We start from the raw sequence: 20108 nt of genomic DNA, 5'->3' as shown, positions 1-20108 counted from the left end.
AAGTAGGCTAGGGTTCCAAAAATAATCATCAACATACCCTTAAGTTAGGGTTTTCAAAATGAACCTTTCTAGGGTTCCACCAAAATAATCAAAGATATAAGGAGGGTTGATTTATCTAATGATGAATCACCCAGTTAAGAATATTTAAGATTCAAGAAATCTATACAAAAATATGTTAGTAATATTTTATTAAGAATGAATATGGAGAGAGAAAAATTTGTAATTCAAGACATGCCTCTTGTTTCTTAACAAACCTTGTAATTCCAATGCTTGTTTGTGAGGCCTTCTTCCTTGAGTCTTTGGCAAGTTTTCCTAAATAAGAAAAATAAGAGTAGAAATGTGATTAGTATTTAATGCCAAAAAAATTAGATAAGTAAGAAAAACTAAAAATGAAAATGGTAATAGGATACTTATATTTGGAGTTTGATGAGGGCTCCCTCCAAGCTTGAAGGATACCTATAACCTTAAGAACAAAGAAAAATGTTTTTCCAACATATGTTAAACCTAAAACTACTAAAAATCAAAGTAAAATAACTAGAGCTTAGTTCAAAGGACTTAGTAGTGTAAGTCCCCTATATCTAGTGAATCTTCAAGATTAGTCTTCTTTGGAGATCCTTCTTTAGCTACATTGGCTTGATCCCTGCTTCTTTTCTTGTTATTTGGATTTTCGAGACAATCACTTCTATAGTGACCCATCTTGTAGCATTGGTAGCATTATATTTTGGACATATCAACCTTCTTTCTTGTCCCTCTTGACTTCTTGGAGTGACCTTTATTGTGAGAGGTGGAGTATGCATTTAACACATTTTATTCTTCATTGTTGGATACTAATGAAATTAGCATTTCTTCTTGGGTGCAAGTATTCCATAATTTTTCAAAGGTGGGAGCTTCTTTCCATCTATTGAGACCTCAAGAAAAATAAATCCAAGTAGGTGGTAATCCCAATAGTGTAGTGATCACTATTTCCTTCTCTAGTACTATTTCATCTATGGCTTGAAGTTCATCTCTAATCCTTGATATCCTTACAAATAAGGAAGCCTCGGTATCATCCTTTTCCATCTTAGCAGTCCTTAACTCATTCTTCAAGCTTGCTACTTGTTTGATGTTCTTGATTGTGAATAATTTTTTCAATGCTCATATATTTATTGAGCATGGTCTATATTGGAAATATATGGGACAAGATTGTCCTTAATTATTTCTACCATTAGAGTCATAGCCAATTTTTCCAATTCTCTATACTTCACTTTGTCTACATCACTAAATTCTTCAGTAGGTTCCTTCCCTCTTACCACATCCAAGACCTTGTTCTTTTCAAGAATGAGGTCAATTATCTTCTTCCAAGATCTATAATTTGATGCTCCTTCCAACTTGTTCTAACTCTTTAATGTGTTGTACATTATCCTTGAAGATTGTGAGCTTCTTCTCTTATAACAGCTCCTTATATGATCCCTATATCAATCCCTTAGATCCCTTTTAGTAGATACTCAAGACTGCCTTTTTCCTCCTTCACCTTAGCTCTGATACCATGTTAGAAAATTAGAAAGGCAGAAAGATTTTCTTATATATATAATTACTTGTGCATGCTTTTATCTTTATGTTATTATTTTATCTTTAGTTCATCAAGCAATTACCAAAACAATAACATAAGGATAACAGATGTAGGTAGACAACCAGGGAAAAACCCCTATCTAGGGGAAAACCCAGCCAACAATTCTTCCTTCAATTTTTTCTCAAGATAATCCAAGACTCTAGACTTATACAGATACTCCCTCCACACAAAGTCAACCCTCAATCCATCTTGCAGATGAAAACCCTTCACAAGAAACTTCTACCTAGCAGCATCAACAACAGCTTCATCCCAATAGCAGCTTTGACCTAGCAATAGTAGTAGCAGCAGATGCAAACAAACTTGGAGAAATTTCATCTCCTTTGATACACCTCATAACAGAGTGATATTTTTCCCAAATTTTTTATCTTGAGGTCTTCTTTGTTCCTCCAAAAAGTCACACTTCTTTCTAGCTCCTTTTCTAGCCCTTAACCAACTTCGCACTTTTCCAGCTTCCAGCTTCAGAGATCAAACTATGTGAGAGGGAATGAGATGCTCTAAATAAATTTGAACTACCTTGTATTTATAGCCTTCTAGGGAGACCAAATTACCTGTCTTGAGGCTGACTTCATCTTCTTGAGGCCGACTTGGTGTGGAGGAGACTAAATTCATTTTTCACTCAAAAATAATTCTTTTTACATGATCTGAAAGCCCAAGAAGGGTCTCTTTAAATGTACAATGAATCTAATGACTCAAAATAAATCCTAGAAGTCATCAATGGGAAATTTTACCTAAAACATGATGACCCAAGCATGAAACTCATGCTTTAATAATTCATAATAATAAAAATATTTTCTTCATTCTTTTGATAAGTACATCTCATATACATTTATGAAGACCGAACCAGTTACATTTTTCAACAGATTCTTCTTGAGTACATGAGTTCCATAATTCTTCAAACCTTGGAGTTTACTTTCTGTCACATATACTAGATTTAAATGAGTGCCATGAGTTAGGTAAATCATTAAATGTTGTAGTCACAAGTTCCTTTTTAGAAATAATTTTATCAATTTCTTGAAGTTGATCTCTTAGTTGAGATAACCTCGTGAAATATGATGCCACAAAATAATTTCTTGGCATTTTAATATCACAAAGCTCATTCTTTAAACTCATTGCTTAACAATTGTTGTTGATGGTGTATAATCCAACTAGGGCATCACACATCTTCTTTGAAGTGTCAAGATTTACAACGTATAGTGATATCTAATAGAATCTACAATAATACTTCTGGTTGTGATATCATCCTTCCTATATTTTTATTTCCCTTCATTATCTGAAGGTTTAGTGACCTTCCCCTTCACAATATCCAAGACACCATTTTTCATGAGAATGAGGTCAATCCTTGTCTTGCAAGCCCTAAAATTTGTAGCTCCTTCCAACTTGTTCTCTGACTTCATAGAGGAACCCATGGTTATTGATAATCAAAAATATTGTAGATGTAGTTCTCTTCAAGAGTGATCTCAATTCCCTTTCCTTTCAATGCTTTGATTCCATGTTGATTTTTCAAGTGCAATAGATACAAGCACTAATTTATGAAAACTGATAATTACTTCTAATGATGTAGATATTCTTTTAGCACTTCAATTTTATCATTAATAAATTGCACTTTACAAATTAAACCATAAATGCACAAGGACAGTAGAGATCACAATGCACAAAAATAATACAAGGTTTACCCTGGGAAAACCCACTTGGGGGAAAACCCATTAACCTTTTCCTTAGAGAAATTCTTCAATTCAACAATAGATACACCTAATTCTGATAGTAAAATATGATGGTCAAATTGATCAAGAATACAATGGTCAAACTACCCTCTTTTCAAGTCAATATTCTACCCAAAAACTTGGCTTTCCTTGATTTGTCTAGGCCAAAATTCAACCTCCTGGAAATTGCCTAGAAAATTAGCCTTGTTGTCGATAATCTGCTACCCAAAAGTTTGGACCTATTTCCTAGAATATGTTACTCATAATTTTGAACCTGCTAACAGAGTCTACCCAGAAGTTCACATGTGCGAAGCTATAGGAAGAGATAGAACCACACGTGTGAGGTCAAAGAGATAAAGAGAGAAAAGTGCTCATCCTTCTTCTTTGTCCTTCTTCTTCTTTTCTTCACTTGGATGCCCAGGAGATACTTTGTTATGTGTGAGATTGAATTGTGTTGGAATGAGGAGGTCGAGTGCCTGATATATAATTTTCTAGCTAGCTTGAATGGGTGTCTCTTGAACTGGGGTTGACTTGACTTAAGGGAGTGTCGACTTGACAACTTTGGAGAAAAAATCCAAAATTCAAAATTCAATTTTTTTCTCTTTTTAATTCGACATGAAGAACATGTCTTATATTGATGATGATGTTGATTTAGAATATGATCCACAGTAGCCATTTGTGTGTGAATTTTTCAAATCTATAACAAGACTCATCATCAGGACAAAATTCAAGGAGAAGAGCAAGAGTGAGTGTTGATAAATAAGGATAGGAGGATGAGAAATGAGCACGAGCCAATCAACCAACCACAAATTAATAATTATTAAGGAGTGTTTAATCAATTATTAAAATCATATGAGGGTATCAATTTATTAAAAGGGATAATTTATGATGAGTGATATTATTATTTACTTTAAAGTTAAAATAATTAGAATAATATAAGATTAAAAATATGATAGTGTTATTAATAATTTAAATGGATAGTAATAGAATAAGTCGATTACATCTCCAAGATGAGGGACCACCTGTATAATAGTGGAAGCTACAAGAAACTCAAAGAAAACCCTATATCTAAGATTACCAAGGTAGTTAAGAAGGCCATTAAAAATTAGAACCTTGATGATAGAACAAAAAATCATCTTTCTCCAGACAGTGAAATTACCCTACGCATTTATGGAGCTCCAAAAAATCATAAAGTAGGTGCCCCCCTCAGACCTATTGTCAAAACTATTGGGGCAGCCACATACCACTTAGATAAATATGTTGCTAGCATCTTGGCTCCACTGGTTGGTAAAACCAATTCATTCATTAAAGGCACCTATCATTATGTGGCTATTATAAAGAAATAAAAATTAGATCTTGGGAATAAGATGGTAAGTTTTTATGTTGAACAATTCTTCAGAAAAAATCCCTTTAGATGAAGTGGTTCAAGTGGTGAAAGAGGTCACAGACCCCCAGATAGCAAAAGTTGCAGGGATTTGTGTACATTCTATATTTTTCACCTTCCAAGGTGAATTATTTGAGAAAACCTCTAGAGTGGCTATGAGGTCCCCTCTATCCCCTATAGTAACCAACATTTTTATGGAGGAATTTGAGAAGAAAGCCTTGGAATACTACCCTCTTAAACCCAAGTTCTGGAGTAGGTTCGTTTATCACAGTAGTGTAAATTGGCCTCATGGAGACAATGAGTTAAGAAACTTTTTGTATCATCTGAATAGTTTATCAGAAGACATAAAATTCATAATGGAGTTTGAAGAAAATAGAAACATCCTATTTTTTGACATTCTCCTCCTTAAAAAATAAGATGGATCCTTTGGACACAAGGTTTTTAGGAAGAAAGCCCACACATATAACTACCTACCTATTGAGTCATATCATCATCCAACACAAAAGATGGGGGTGTTTAACACCCTCTTCACACGAGCATTAAGAATATCAAATATGGAGCACATTGAAGAGGAAATAAAGTATTTAAATAAATTCTTTGCTAGCATCAGATATAGAAATAAATACATCATTAAGACCATCAATAGAGAAAGCTCTAGGTTGGGATCTAGACCCCCTACAACAGACACTAATGTTATTAATAATAAGGCTTATCTTCCGGACTCTAATTTTATTAAGAAGAAGGATTATCTTCCTTACATACGAGGAGTCTCAGATAAGCTAGCCAAGGTTCTCAGAAAGAAATACATAGACACCTCATTCAAGCCCCTAACTACCATTCGGCAAAATATGAGATATATAAAAGACAGACTAGACCCCCTCCAACACAAAGGTGTCTATAAGGTCACGTGTTCATGTAAAAAATATTACATTGGAGAAACATGGAGATCCCTCAAGATTAGACTTAAATAAAATGGCACTGACATCAAAAATGGGAGAGCACAGTCTTCTGCACTTGCAGAACACTCATTGAAGACATATCGCCATGTTTTCCTTGAGGACACCAAGATAGTCTCTTAATAAAAGTAGTATTATAGGAGAAAGGTTTGTGAAGCACTAGAAATTATGAAGCACCCTCACAATCTCAACAGAGATGGGGGTATGGAGGTTAGCAGAAGTTGGTTCCCCTTACTCCAATTCAATAACCTTAAAGCCTTGGCTTAACAAAGCATCCTCATCTTTCTTCCTCCCTTATCCCCTTTTGGACTTTTCCTTTCTCCCCTATCCCTCATTTTCATTATCTTCCCTTATCTTATCACTACATTTACCTTCACTTTTTTCCTTGCATACCTTCCCTTCTCCTTATTCCTTCCACAGCTTCTCGAGTAATCTAATCCTATAACCAAAACACTATATAATAATTATAAAATCATTAAACCATCACATAATAATTTTTTTTTAAATATCTATGCTATAAATCGCAAATCGGGGGAAGGACAAGGAGTTGGTTTGTGATTCGCCGTTTTGCGATTAGGCGATAAGCCTATAGCCGTTGGATCAATGAAAGAGATGGACAGCAGGGATCAAGCTGATTGGAGATTGGTGTTTGAAGAGTGTAGTGGAAAGGCGTTGGACCGGGAGTGCAGACCTAAAGTTATTTATGGTTGCGGGTGGAAATTGTTTGAAGTCCAACCTTAAGTGTTGCGGGCCGGGTTTTTTCATTTTTCCTGTGTTTTCCATTTTTTCTGATAGAGTGAATGTTTTCGTGTTTTAAGGGCTTAAAGCCATTTATGCTTCTGATAGGTTTGGTGGGCCATTACCCACAGGCCTCTGGATCGAGTTTTGGTAAACTAAGGGTTTTGGTTTACCGTGTAACATATGTAATGTACTAGTTCGGTTAATAGAAGGCTCCATTCTTACTTGACCAAAAAAAGAACTTACATACCTTCCCCAATAATTCCTAATCTAATCTAATAACCATAACAACCTTATTTCAATTTTAATTCAAACAATATAATAACAATAAATTAGTAAACTTTAAAAGTATATTAACTATCCATTTAAATTATTAATAACACTATCATATTTTTAATCTTATATTGTTCTAATTATTGTAACTTTAAAGTAAGTAATAATATCGCTTAGTATCTCTTGCCTTCGTAAATTATCCCTTTTAATAAATTAATTCCCTCATATGATTTTAATAATCGATTAAACACTCCTTAATAATTATTAATTTTTGGTTGGTTGGTCAGCTCATGCTCATTTCTCATCCTCCTATCCTTATTTATCAACACTCACTCATGCTCTTCTCCTTGACTGTTGTCCTAATGATGAGTCTTGTTATAGACTTGAAACATTGACACAAAAATGGCTACCATGTATCAGATTCTGAATCAACGTCGTCATCCAAAATCCTTACCACAAAATCTCAAAATGCTCATGTCTTATATTAATTATATTTCAAGAGATAAAATAAAAATGACAGGAAGAACATGTCTTATTGATCCGAATTAGATCCATGAAAAATTATCAAGCGCTATGACTGTATCAAATCGAGACAGACTTCGAATTTATGAACAAAGAGCTGTCAGGAAGGCCTCCGGACAGTGGCAGTTTGCAGCCAGCAAGGAACGACGAGGAATTCGGTCAAAGCGGGTTGACCAAGGCCCATGGAGACCACGCAGGAGGTAAAACTGGCAGTTAGGAAGCCTAGATTAGGAAACGGAGGCCATTTCTGATGCGTGATTAGCGCTAATCACGTATCGTTCGGAAAAACCTTTGAGAAGGAGAAGCCCCGAGTGCTCGGTCGCATGGAAAGCTGCGAAACCATAAGGAAAGCGCTAAGGCGAAAGGCGGGTCCCGCGCTCCAAAACCAGTGGTATATCGGAGGAACATTGGGGCGGTAAGCGGATTTGGCAGAAAATGAGCAATTCCATTCATCGCACGATGCATGTCCGACGGATGAGAGAGAAAACCACCTCTCATCGCGGACTAACGGTCGAGCAAGTCAACCGCGAGAAATGAGCGAACACCATAGGATTTGGGGACTCTAGATCTGATGGCGAAGATTGCGCCTGACGGGAAAACTCGATTTGACAGGGAAATTAAGCTGCGGCATACAAAATTTTGAAGTCCGACTTGACCGCTGAGTTGGTGGATGAATCACTCCACAGTATCACTGAAAAAACCGAACCGTTGAGGAAGAGCTGGCGCATTTTGTGAGAGGACAAGTGGCCACCTCGCTGTGAGACGTTGGTGATGACGCAGGGGCAGGGAACTCCAAGTGAATAGCAGCAGGCGATACGAAGGGGCGGAAGAGGAAGCGAACAGTTAAGGACAGATTGGCTTTAAGCCATGAATAAATAGACATAATAGAAGAGAACATAGAGCATGATAAGGAAGAACCAAAGAAGAAAAACAGTGACAGAAAAGGCGAAAGAGGCAGTGAAGCAAGAAGCAGAAAACAGAGAGCCGATCTGACCTAAGGCAGCATCGAGCAGACAGAACTAGGCTTGAGAGGTTCAAGCCATCCCTGTGAGGATATCTGTCGGGAGCACCATTGGACTCTTCCCATTAAAGACCAGAGAGGTCAAGACTTGGAAAGGAAAAGAGTCTATGCACTCTAGTGGCTTGGGGAATCCAAGAACCACCCTACCAAGCATTATATGTGTCAGGAGATTCAAATTGAGCTCCTCATTGTAAATCTCTGCTTTAAAGACACAATAAAAGAAGGCCACCACTGAAAGCTGGACCGGAGACGTAGCCTTGGAGGATAGGGTGAACTCCTTATTAATTTGTTGTGTTCTTGTATCGATCCATTGCCTAAGATAACATAGACACACACCAGCACATGAGTCTGTAATACCTTCATTCATTATTTATTTAACTGAGATCACTCACGAGTGGATTTCAGATCAAGTGGTATCAAAGCTTTAGGCTATTAAGGTTAGACAAGCTTGTGTTGGTTCAGCTGTTGAATGCTAACTAGATCAAAGCTCAAACTATGAGAAGGAGAGTTGGTCGAAACTAATCCTGAAATTGGGAGATTCTATCCTCAGAAGACAATGTCATAGGAAGGTTCTATTGGGCCAGACCCTCAATTCATAGATAGTTTCCTAGCCATAAAGTCCATGGTGGAAGAAATGTATAGGGACTTTAGAAAACATACGGATGAAGATTCATTAGGCTCCAAACAAGACAAAGGAGAATGTGAGTCACATTCCCATGATCACTCAAAAGGCAAAGGGAAAGAGGAAATCTTTCTCACACCTCCTAACAACCCTAAAAAGAAAGCATCTTTGATCAAACTAGATGTTAAATTTGATCTACCTATATATGATGGAGATTTGAATGCAGAAAAGTTGGACAATTGGATTAGACAAATTGATGTTTATTGCAGAGTGCAGAATATCGATTCAGACAAGAGCAAGATTCCGCTGGCGAGCCTACGCCTTGGAGGCACTGCCTTGGATTGGTGGGAAGGCAGGACCCAAGCTGACATGAAAAGACATGGTAAGACTATCTCTGTCTGGAGTGAATTTGTTTCTGCAACCAAGAAGCAGTTCTATCCATTGGCCTACATGCAGCAAGCCATGATGAGTTGGCAAACTCTTCAACAGTTGAAGGGGCAAAGTGTGCAAGGGTACACTCAAGAATTTAGAAAGAGAGCATTGATTCTAGGAATCTCATTAGACTCACCTGAGACTCTGTTGAAGTACATTGGTGGTCTACACAGCTACATGAGGCACACTATCCTCATGTTTAATCCCACTAATATAGATGAGGTATCTGTACAAGCTACTCATCTAGAGGCTAGAGGAAAGAATGGAAGTCCAGAAGTTGGGGGATCATCCCAACCCACTGCAAGCAAGAATAAGGAGAAAAGAAAGCAGAAATGGAAAGCAAGGAAGGCTAACACTGCACAGAAAAGCAAGGCTTCATGCACTCACTGTAAAAAGGATGGGCATGATGATGAGCACTATTGGATTCTGCATCCAGAGCTGAGACCTAAGAAGTTCGAGGGCAAGAAGAAGAAGACTGCTGCAGCTATTCAAAAAGATTTGGGGTCAGACTCAGGAGATGAAACAACCATTGCAGCCACAGGTATAAGAGGTAAGAATTTTGAAGCATCTACTAGTAATTCTACACAATCTACTATTGATGAAGAAAATGAGAGGAAAAGGCATGAGCTTTTCCATATTCGAGTTATTTCCAAACATCAAAAGGTTGATACTTTGTTTGATAGTGTCTCACAAGTAAATTTTATTTCTGAAGCAATTGTAAAGAAGTTGGGATTAGTAACTACACCTCACAAGAAACCATACCCATTAGGATGGTTGAATGATAAAGCACAACTACAAGTGACTAGACAATGCAAACTCAAGTTTTCTTTTGGGTCAGCATTTGTAGATGAGGTTGAGTTAGACATAATTCCTTTGTATATATGTGGAATTGTTTTAGGAAGTCCTTACTTGTATGATAGAAAAGTTATTTTCTATAGAGCTGAGAACAAGTATCTACTTGTTAAAGATGGAATCGAATACTTTGTAAGAGCTCATAAGCTCAAGAATAATTATACTCTCATAAACTCAGGGCAGATGAAACGAATGATAAATTCATGCAAACAATTCTTATTGATGGTTGTAAATGAAAATAAAACTGATAAAACCAATGTATTTGAGGGTTGTAATGCTGAACAGCAATCTGATTTAGAAAAGGTTGTTTTAGAGTATGATATCTTGTTTCAAGAACCTAAAGGTCTGCCACCCAAAAAGGAAATAGTGCATGATATTATTTTGCAGCAAGATGCTCCATTGCCTAACATTGGAATGTATAGGTTGTCTGCTTTAGAGAATGTTGAAATCAAGAAGCAGGTGCAGGAGTTGCTTGAGAAGGGGTTCATCAGACCTATCACATCACCATGTGGGTCACCAATCGTTTTGGTGAGAAAGAAAGATGGCTCGTGGAGAATGTGCATTGATTACTGAGCACTGAATAAGATAACAATCAAAAATCGTTATCCCCTTCCTCGCATAGATGATCTTTTAGATCAATTGAAAGAAGTTGTTTATTTCTCCAAGCTAGACTTGCATAGTGGATACCATTAGGTCAGAGTTGCAGAACAAGATGCATGGAAGACTACTTTCAAAACAAAGAATGGATTGTATGAGTGGCTGGTTATTCCTTTTGGCTTAACTAATGCTCCTGCTACTTTCATGAGATTAATGAATGATGTACTCAGACCTTTTCTTTATGATTTTGTTATTGTGTATCTGGATGACATTCTGATATTTAGCAAAACATGGGAAGAACACTTAAATCATGTTAAGCAGACACTAGATGTTTTGAAAAGAGAAAAACTTTATGTTAAACTCTCAAAATGTGAATTTGGAAAAATATATCTGAATTATTGTGTCATATAGTAGGGGGTGGTGAACTGAAGATAGATCCTGCTAAGGTGGCAGTCATTATAAACTGGCCTAAACCCAAATCTACTACAGAAGTTAGAAGCTTCTTAGGAGCAGCACAATATTGGAGGAAGTTCATTTCTAACTTTTCCTCAATTGCAGCTCCCTTACATGCTTTAACAGGATTGAATGAGGTGTTTCAGTGGGGAGGCAAACAACAGAAAGCCTTCGACACCTTGAAAGAAAAGATTAGTACAACACCTGTACTAGCACTACTTGATCTTCAAAGACCATTTTAGATCCAAACGGATGCCAGTGACTATGCCATGGGAGTAGTGTTGACACAACACGGTAAACCCATATGTTATCATTCTGAGACATTTAATTCTGCAATAGTTAACTATCCTACATATGATAAAGAATTGTATGCATTAGTACAGAGTGTGAAAAAGTGGAAACATTACTTAATGGGCAAAGAGACAGTAATACATACTGACCATCAACCACTTCAATATCTACACTCCCAAACTAAGTTGCAGCAATCAAGACACTATAGATGTATGGGTTTTCTACAACAGTTTCATTTAGTCATCAGATATAAAAAGGGCATACACAATAAAGTTGCAGACATGTTATCTAGACCCATTATAAATGCATCTACTATACTTAAGCATAATTCTGTGTTATATGAGAGTTACATTGAGCAATATGCTCAAGATGTAGACTTTAAAGATGTATATGAAACTTTAAGTCAAGGCAAACGAGTAGAAGAATTGGATTATCATGTAAAGGACCGACTCTTATACCATTGTGGGAAGTTATGCATTCCACAAACTGAAAGAGTAAAGATAATTCGAGAAGCACACACTTCTCTAATATTAGGTCACTTTGCGGTAAGTAAAATAGTTGCACAGCTGCAAAGATTTTGTTATTGGCCAAAAATGAATGAGACAGTTTCTAGATGTGTAAGAGGGTGTACAATGTGCCCTAAAAGTAAGCCCAGCAATAGAAAACTAGGCTTGTACACTCCATTACCAGTTCCTTCTCACCCTTGGGAAAGTGTTTCCATGGATTTTGTTGGAGGACTGCCTAAATCTAGGAAGGGTCATGATTATCTATTTGTTGTTGTGGATAGGTTCAGCAAAATGTGTATTTTGATACCTTGTAATAAACATATTACAGCTGAACAAACTGCAAAACTATTCTTTGAACATGTATGGGTTCATTTTGGATTACCCACTTCCATTGTATCTAATCGAGACACCCGATTTGTGGGGAAGTTTTGGTCAAGTCCATGGAACTGATGGACACCAAACTGAAGAAAAGCACAACCTTTCATCCACAAACTGATGGCTAGACAGAAGTAGTCAACAGGACAGTGATCCAATTACTCAAAGGATATTGCAACAAGCATCCTAAGCTTTGGGATGAACATTTATGTTATGTGCAGCATGCTTACAACAGAGCAAAACATTCTTCTACACAGAGATTTCCTTTTGAGACCTGTTTTGGTTTCACACCAAGGTCTCCTTTGGATTTTGTCTTTGGTAAAGACACCATAGTTGAGGGACATAGTGATGTGGACAGGGCAACTAGATTCATTGAACAAATCCAAGAGATCCACCAGGCAGTATAGGAACAGCTCGAAAAGAGCCAAGCCAAATACAAGGCAAGGCATGACAAACATCAGATGGAGCATAGTTTCCAAGTTGGTGACCAATTCTGGCTTTATATCAACAAGGACAGGATGCAAGGTGAAGGTAAAAAGCTAAAGCCTATCAGATATGGACCCTTCAAGATACTTGAGAAGATTGGTGAGAATTCTTTTCGCCTTGATCTACCATCTTATATGCACATCTACTCAGTCGTAAATGCAAATTTCTTGAGATTGTTTGAACCTTCACTAATTGAGGATCCCGAAGAGAAGAGTCAATTGCCTTCTATTGATGACTTGTTACCTGAATATCTTAATGAATTGCAGGAAGACAAAATTCTGGACAGGAAGGTGAGGACAACGCGCAGAGGAGATGTTGAGTACCTCAGAATTGGGCTCAAGGGTTCAAAACTGAGCAATGCAAAGTGGATAGAGATTGAACAAGTGAGACAATTGTACCCTCACTTAGTCAATTATTGAAAACCAACTTTTGGTGGTCCAAAAGCTTTTTCAATGGGAAGGCCGTGATTTGAATTGGATCCATGAAAAATTATCAAGTGCCATGATTGTATCAAATCGGGACAGACTTCGAATTTATGAACAAAGAGCTATCAGGAAGACCTCTAGACAGTGGCAGTTTGCAGCCAGCAAGGAACGACGAGGACCTCGGTCAAAGCGTGCTGACCAAGGCCCATGAAGACTGCGCGGGAGGTAAAACTAGCAGTTAGGAAGCCCAGATCAGGAAACGGAGGCCATTTCTAATGCATGATCGCTGGGAAAAACCCCTCGAGAACGAGAAGCCCCGAGCGCTCGATCACATGGGAAGCCAGGAAACTGTACGGAAGGCTCTAAGGTGAAAGGCGGGTCCCGCACTGCAAAACCGGTGGTATATCGGAGGCACATTAGGGCGGAAAGCGGATTTGGAAAAAAACAAGCGATTCCATTCATCGCACGACGTGTGTCTGGCAGATGAGAGAGAAAACCACCTCTCATTGCAAGGCTAATGGTTGAGCAAGTCAACCACGCGAAGTGAGCGAACACCGTAGGATCTGGGGACTCCAAATCTGACGGCAGAGATTGCGCCCGATGGGAAAACAGGATTTGACAAGGGAATTAAGCCGTGGCATGCAAAATTTTGAAGTTTGACTTGACCACTGAGTTGGCGGATGAATCACTCCACAGTATAACTGAAAAAACCGAACCGTCGAGGAAGAGTTGGCACATTTCGTGAGAGGAAAAGTGGCCACCTCCCTGTGAAACGTTGGCAATGATGCAGGGGCAGGGAACTCCAAGCAAACAGTAGCAGGTGATCCGAAGGGGCTGAAGAGGTAGCGAATAGTCAAGGACAGATTGGCTTTAAGCCATGAATAAATAGATAGAACAAAAGAGAACAGAGAGCATGATAAGGAAGAACCAAAGAAGAAAATAGTGACAGAAAAGGCGAAAAAAATAGTGAAGCAAGAAGCAGGAAATAGAGAGCCGAGCTGACTTAAGGCAGCATCGAGCAGACAGAACCAGGCTTGGGAGGTTCAAGCCATCCCTGTGAGGATATCTATCAGGAATTGAGCACCATTAGACTCATCCCATTAAAGATCAGAGAGGTCAAGACTTGGAAAGGAAAAGATTTTGTGCACTCTAGTGGCTTGGGGAATTCAAGAACCACCCTACCAAGCATTATCTGTTTCAGGAGACTCAAATTGAGCTCCTCATTGTAAATTTCTGCTTTAAAGACACAATAAAAGAAGGCCACCACTGAAAGCTGGACCGAAGACGTAGCCCTAGAGGATAGGGTAAACTCCTTATTAATTTGTTTTGTTCTTGTATTTTCTTACTGTGTTTCTCTTACTGTCTTCCATTTTCCAGTGTCTGTGTATTTTTCAATCTGATCGGTCTATTGCCTAATATAAAATAGACACACACCAGCACATGAGTCTGTAATACCTTCATTCATTATTTATTTAACTGAGATCACTCACGAGTGGATTTTAGATCACTTACATAACTCAAGGGCTAAAATATTAATTACGAAAGCTAATCATAGCTATAGAATTCAACTGTAGCAAGAACGAATAGATCAGTGCAATAAATAGCAAGAAACATGTTGGTAGAGGCCAAATTACCAAATAAATTTTGGAGAGAAGAAGTTGTCGTAGCATTGTAGATCATGAATAAAGAAAAAATTCAATTTAGCGACAAGACACCATGTGAGCTATGGAAAGGCAGGCCAACTTCAGTTCAATATTTCAGAATTTCTGGAAGAAAATGTTACATGAAGATAAATGATGATGAACTAAGAAAAAATAATTCTATAGTAATCAAGGGAATCTTCCTCGGTGTACTGCTGAAATGGATTCTCATACAGAACCTCCATGATCTCATAATCCATAAACTTATCATCTTCATAATATTTCTCAAGGCTTTCGATAAAACTATAAGCATGCTTGCAGCAGTCATGAACCAAATTTAATGATGGATAAGAAACTTGATATCTTTCAATGAACAAGGCATGAAAATCCTTTAAACAGTAAATACAAGCAGGCGGCAAACCTTCATACCAAGATTGGGCTGCACCTTCCAGAGTGGCCAAGAATATCTTCATCAAGCAATCTTCCGAAAAATCCACCTTCAACTTGCAAATATGCATATGAAATCTGATTAGATGAAGAGCAGCATATTTCTTACCATCATCATTAAATATAGGCAGATTCCTTGACCAATCTACCTTTGGAATTTTATTCGGAAAACCAGGGATGTGATCTCGGCTCAAGGGAGCATATCTTCTTGCAATCTGATCCATCTTGAAAAGCTCAAAGCTACTGATCTCTCTGCAGTGAAGTCGCCATGAAGCACAGATCGCTGATTCTTCAGTGAAAGGAGTCGCCAAGTGAATGATTTCAGCCTTTCAAGTGTCTGATCGTTGTCCACTATCAACAATCAGATCTGAACTTGATACATGTACTGGGGTAAAGTGTCAATGAAGTGAGGGTTTCAAAAGCTCACGGAGATTGACTGAAGCAGCGTTTATCTACTAACGCTGATGTAAAACAAGAGCGTTTTCGAAGGCTTCTGGCGTAACTTCAGGCTCCGTCTAAGACTTATGAAATAACACGACAATGAGCAAACGATTAATATGTTCTCCCCAGTATGGTCGCCAATATGTTAGCGCTTGAGATTTCACCCTAGGCTGAGGAAGGTAAACCTTCAAGGCTACATCAAACCATTTCACCTCGTAGCTAGCCCTACGAGGTATGAGAAGGCTCTCTCGGGTCAGATTCGGTAGATCTTTCAATAGGATTACGCTGACCAATTAAGAATAAAGATTTTAGGCTAGTAAATTGATAAGGGGGGTTGATTTAATGATTTTTGGGGTTTTTGGTGGCAATTGGTGGAAGTGCAATTCAAGGTGCGGGGATTGAGCACAGTTTTCACAGGGGGATCTAAGGGGCAAGGTAGGAATGAGTGTTGATGCCTTAATCTGAGATGGATGATCAGAGATGATAGAGGAGAAGCTAAAGAGGGCAAACACACAATTCGAATCCTCTCTAGACAGTAGAAAACATTAAAATTGAACAAACTAAAAAGCTGAGCATGTCAAAACATGAGTTCAAACTTTACCACTTCATCTGTCCAATTTAGAAGCATAAGAGAGATGTGAAACACATAAACAAACTTACAAGAAACATGTAGAGAACACACCATCAACAATCAGATCCACAAGAATCCTCAAAGATGTCTGTAAAACCCTGGCTTTCCTTGCCTTCAATTGCATAAATAGATGCACAATATACAATAAAGCTTCCTTACACAAGAGTCCAACCATGAAAATGAGAAGGAGAGAGCATAATATAGACCATCTAGACCATCTAACTCCTTTCCCCACCTCTAGGGGTCGAGCTCAGCTTCCTAGGAGCAGTTTGAACTAATTCTAAACTAAGAACTAGAAAATAGGCAGCCCAACAACTTGCCTCTATTACTTAGCTAACTCATCCATGCATTAATTTTTCACTTTTTACATCATGGAAGCTTCTAGAAGGGTAAAGAAAGATAAAATCTACCAAAGTGCCATGAAAATATTACATTTATCCATCATCTACAAGTAATAATAGTCAACCATAGTCAAAACAGTGTTTTTTGACCAAAAATGTGAATTCTGGCAAATCTAGAAGTTCTGGTCGCGCCCCTGGAAGTTCTGGTCGCGCCCCTTTGCAGCTGTTTTTGAGTGGGTTACACGGATCCAAATCAGGTGCAAGATGGCTCATTGGAAAGCTTGGTCTGTCTACTTTCCATCCCAAGTGGAATTTCTGGATTTGGAGTTGATTTGACCCCTCAAAAGTTGATTCTCCCAAGGTCACTTTCTGCAACTCAAAAAGTGGGCAGAAAGTCATTTTTTAGGTGTATTTTGAGCTTTTGGAGGCTCAAAACTCAAAATCAGGCTTCTCCCAAGTATTGGTAATTTTTCTTTTTGAATTCCCTTTCCAAAAATGCCAAGTTTTCAAAATTCCGAGCAGCCCTTCAAACTGGTCTCACCCGGGGTGAGACCAGTTCTTGGGAAAAACCTGTAAATTGCACAAAAAATTCACAAATGACAAAATTTTCTCCAAATTTCTTGAAATTTGGGCTGGGAGTCCCCAATCAAGTACCATGCTGAGTCAAAGAGGCTTTGGCCAAAGTTTGGAGTGGATCGGGCGTTTTCCTTCGTTTTTGTGCTTTGGCCAACCGTCCTTGGAGCACATTTGTTCTCGCCGGTATTTTTGACATTTCTCTCAAACCATGACACCTGTGTAAAAAGTGAAAGAGGCTTTTCTTCCTTGGCATGTTTTGGACAAAAACCTCTCTCAGTTTTGCAAAATTCATCTTTGATTACTCAGAAACAGCTTTTGAGTGAAACTTGTCCCGATGTGTGAAACAAGGGATTTTGTCGAAATGGAGCGAAATGAAGGGGATAGAGGGCTTCTAAATTCTTGGGGAAATTTTTGGGAGTGGGGAGGGATGTTAGGAAGCAGGGGAAAGTGGAATCTCAGAGATTGAGTGAGGGGAAGGGGTCGAAAAGGACAAAACACAGGCCAAACCTAGAAAATTGCCATGTTGTAGCTAGAAACTAGGGTTTGTGCAAAAATGAGGAATTTGGCGGATCTAAGGGATGGGAAGTGTTTGATAAGGTACTTTAAGGATAGGGAAAGGTGTATGAACATCAGGAAACAAGTTTTGCCAGTGATTTGACCATCCAAGTGAAATTGCCTTCAAAACCCTAGGAGAGGGAAATGACCTTGCCTAGGTGCAACTGAAGCATGAAAAAGGTGTGAAATGACTCATTAGACACTGACATGATAATGACAACCCTCTAAATGATGATAGGCTCAGCTGAATGATGACATGGACTGACATTTGGGCAAACCCTAGACCTAATGCCTAGTGACCAAATTTTGCTTGAAAACTCTTTGAAATGACAAAATTTGACCTTGACACTTTAAAATCACTTTGAAAGAGCATATTTGATCACTGGAGGAAGGCTGGAAAGACTGACACTAACATTGGCTCCAATGGGGATGGCAGCTCCTTGGAGGTGCCAAGAACCTCAGACCTCTTGGGAGAGCAGACCAGTGCTTTTTTCATTGGGCAATGGAGTCAACTTATTCACACCTTTGACACAAAACTTTGACACATTTATTGAATGAGAACTTGACTGAAAACTGACTGAAACTTAACTGAAGCTTGACTCAAACCGACTCGATGGCAAACTGAAATAACTTGAAAAAACTCACTCAACAGACCAAACACAAATGACTCATGACCGACTTAACTAAAACAAGAGAAGGGCAGCAGTCCATCAAGATTTGAAATCATGATGACAACCACCTGTGTTTCTTTCAAGACAATATACATCAAACTATATCAAAATGCCAATGCAACCAATCAAGCAGATGCCTTCTTGATTGATTCTCCTGATTAGATCTCATGATCAACAATAGATAGTGGTAACTGGGCATCCAAAAACATAGCTGACCATGATCTTCTTCATCACTGAACACTGCAATAAACACTATCACTGCTGGCTGCAACAAACTTGCTAGAGGATCATGAAAAACATAAAGATTTGCCACTGCCACCTCCTGCTGAAAGAACAAGGTGTCTTTTGTTTCAAATTCTGATCTGCCTTCATCATGTGCTTCGATAAAAGTATGCTCATGGGCTTCAAAAAATTCTGAACAAGTAGATGAGCAGATCTCTTCTTGGAAAAACATTTCAGCACATGAAACATATGAAGAATCTGAAAGGTAATCCTGTATGCTATAATCTTCGGTGGTCAGACAATATGGTAGGTGATCTTCATATGATATGACAGTCGGATTCTCATTACATTCTTCAATCATAAGGAAAGAAACTTCAGCTGATTCTTGAGGTGCAAAAATGACAGTTCTATCATCTACCATAAATTCATCCAAAGGAACTGTTTCACTTACTTGAATGAAGATCTCATCTTGCTTTTCATGAACTGACTGAATTACCTCCTCATGCAGGCTTTGCTCTGATGGCATGAGAACATTTGGATCAAAAGCTTTGTCTATGGTCTCAACAACAAAACCTTCTTTTTCAGAAGAGGAAGAAGGTCCACCATCATCTTCTTGACCATGTGCACACTGCATTTCTACGTTGACTTGAGCTGGAACAAGACCTCTCAAAAGTAGATCTATCTCATCTTGAGATAGAGGAGATAATACCTTTTGTTTTCTTTTGTTCAAACAGTGATTGTCTTCATATGACATGGCAATCAAATTATCATTTCCCACTGAGTTATCAACAGAAAATTTCTCACTTACCTGAACATAGATCCCATCTTGTTGTCCATGAAATGACGAGATTACCTCCTCATGAAGGCTTTGTTCTAATGATGGTTTGACAGTATGATTGAGAACATGTGGATCCATTACTGTGTTTTCTACATTCCAGATCTCTTCAACAGCTGATTTCTTTTTGATGGGCTTCAACATAAGATATGCTTGGTCATCACAATCTGAATGTAGATCTAAAACAGTTGACTGGTCATTATCAAAATCTGCAAATGAAACTTGAGTTCTCAGCATGCTGTCGTCTTCTATGGACAGATCTGAAACAACATTTGCTCTTTCCTCATTTTCAGCCATATGGAAATCTTCAGCCTGCTGATCTTGACAAGTATCCTCTAAGATTTCGGTGTACTGCTGAAATGGATTCTCATACAGAACCTCCATGATCTCATAATCCATAAACTTATCATCTTCATAATATTTCTCAAGGCTTTCGATAAAACTATAAGCGTGCTTGCTGCAGTCATGAACCAAATTTAATGATGGATAAGAAACTTGATATCTTTC

General features: G+C 38.3%; 1 pseudogene; it reads right to left on the bottom strand.

Moving 5' to 3' along the window:
* The window catches only part of LOC149153423 (OVARIAN TUMOR DOMAIN-containing deubiquitinating enzyme 12 pseudogene), a 99860-nt pseudogene extending 80022 nt beyond the window's left edge, over positions 1-19838 (bottom strand).
* Between the last annotated feature and the right edge of the window lie 270 nt (positions 19839-20108).

Source organism: Pinus tabuliformis, chromosome 9 (genome assembly GCF_031772625.1).
Source record: "Pinus tabuliformis cultivar Carrire ecotype Pingquan chromosome 9, CPIR1, whole genome shotgun sequence".
Lineage (NCBI taxonomy): Eukaryota > Viridiplantae > Streptophyta > Pinopsida > Pinales > Pinaceae > Pinus > Pinus tabuliformis.
Note: the sequence above shows the minus strand (reverse complement) of the source record. Positions and strands in the feature narration are given on the sequence as shown.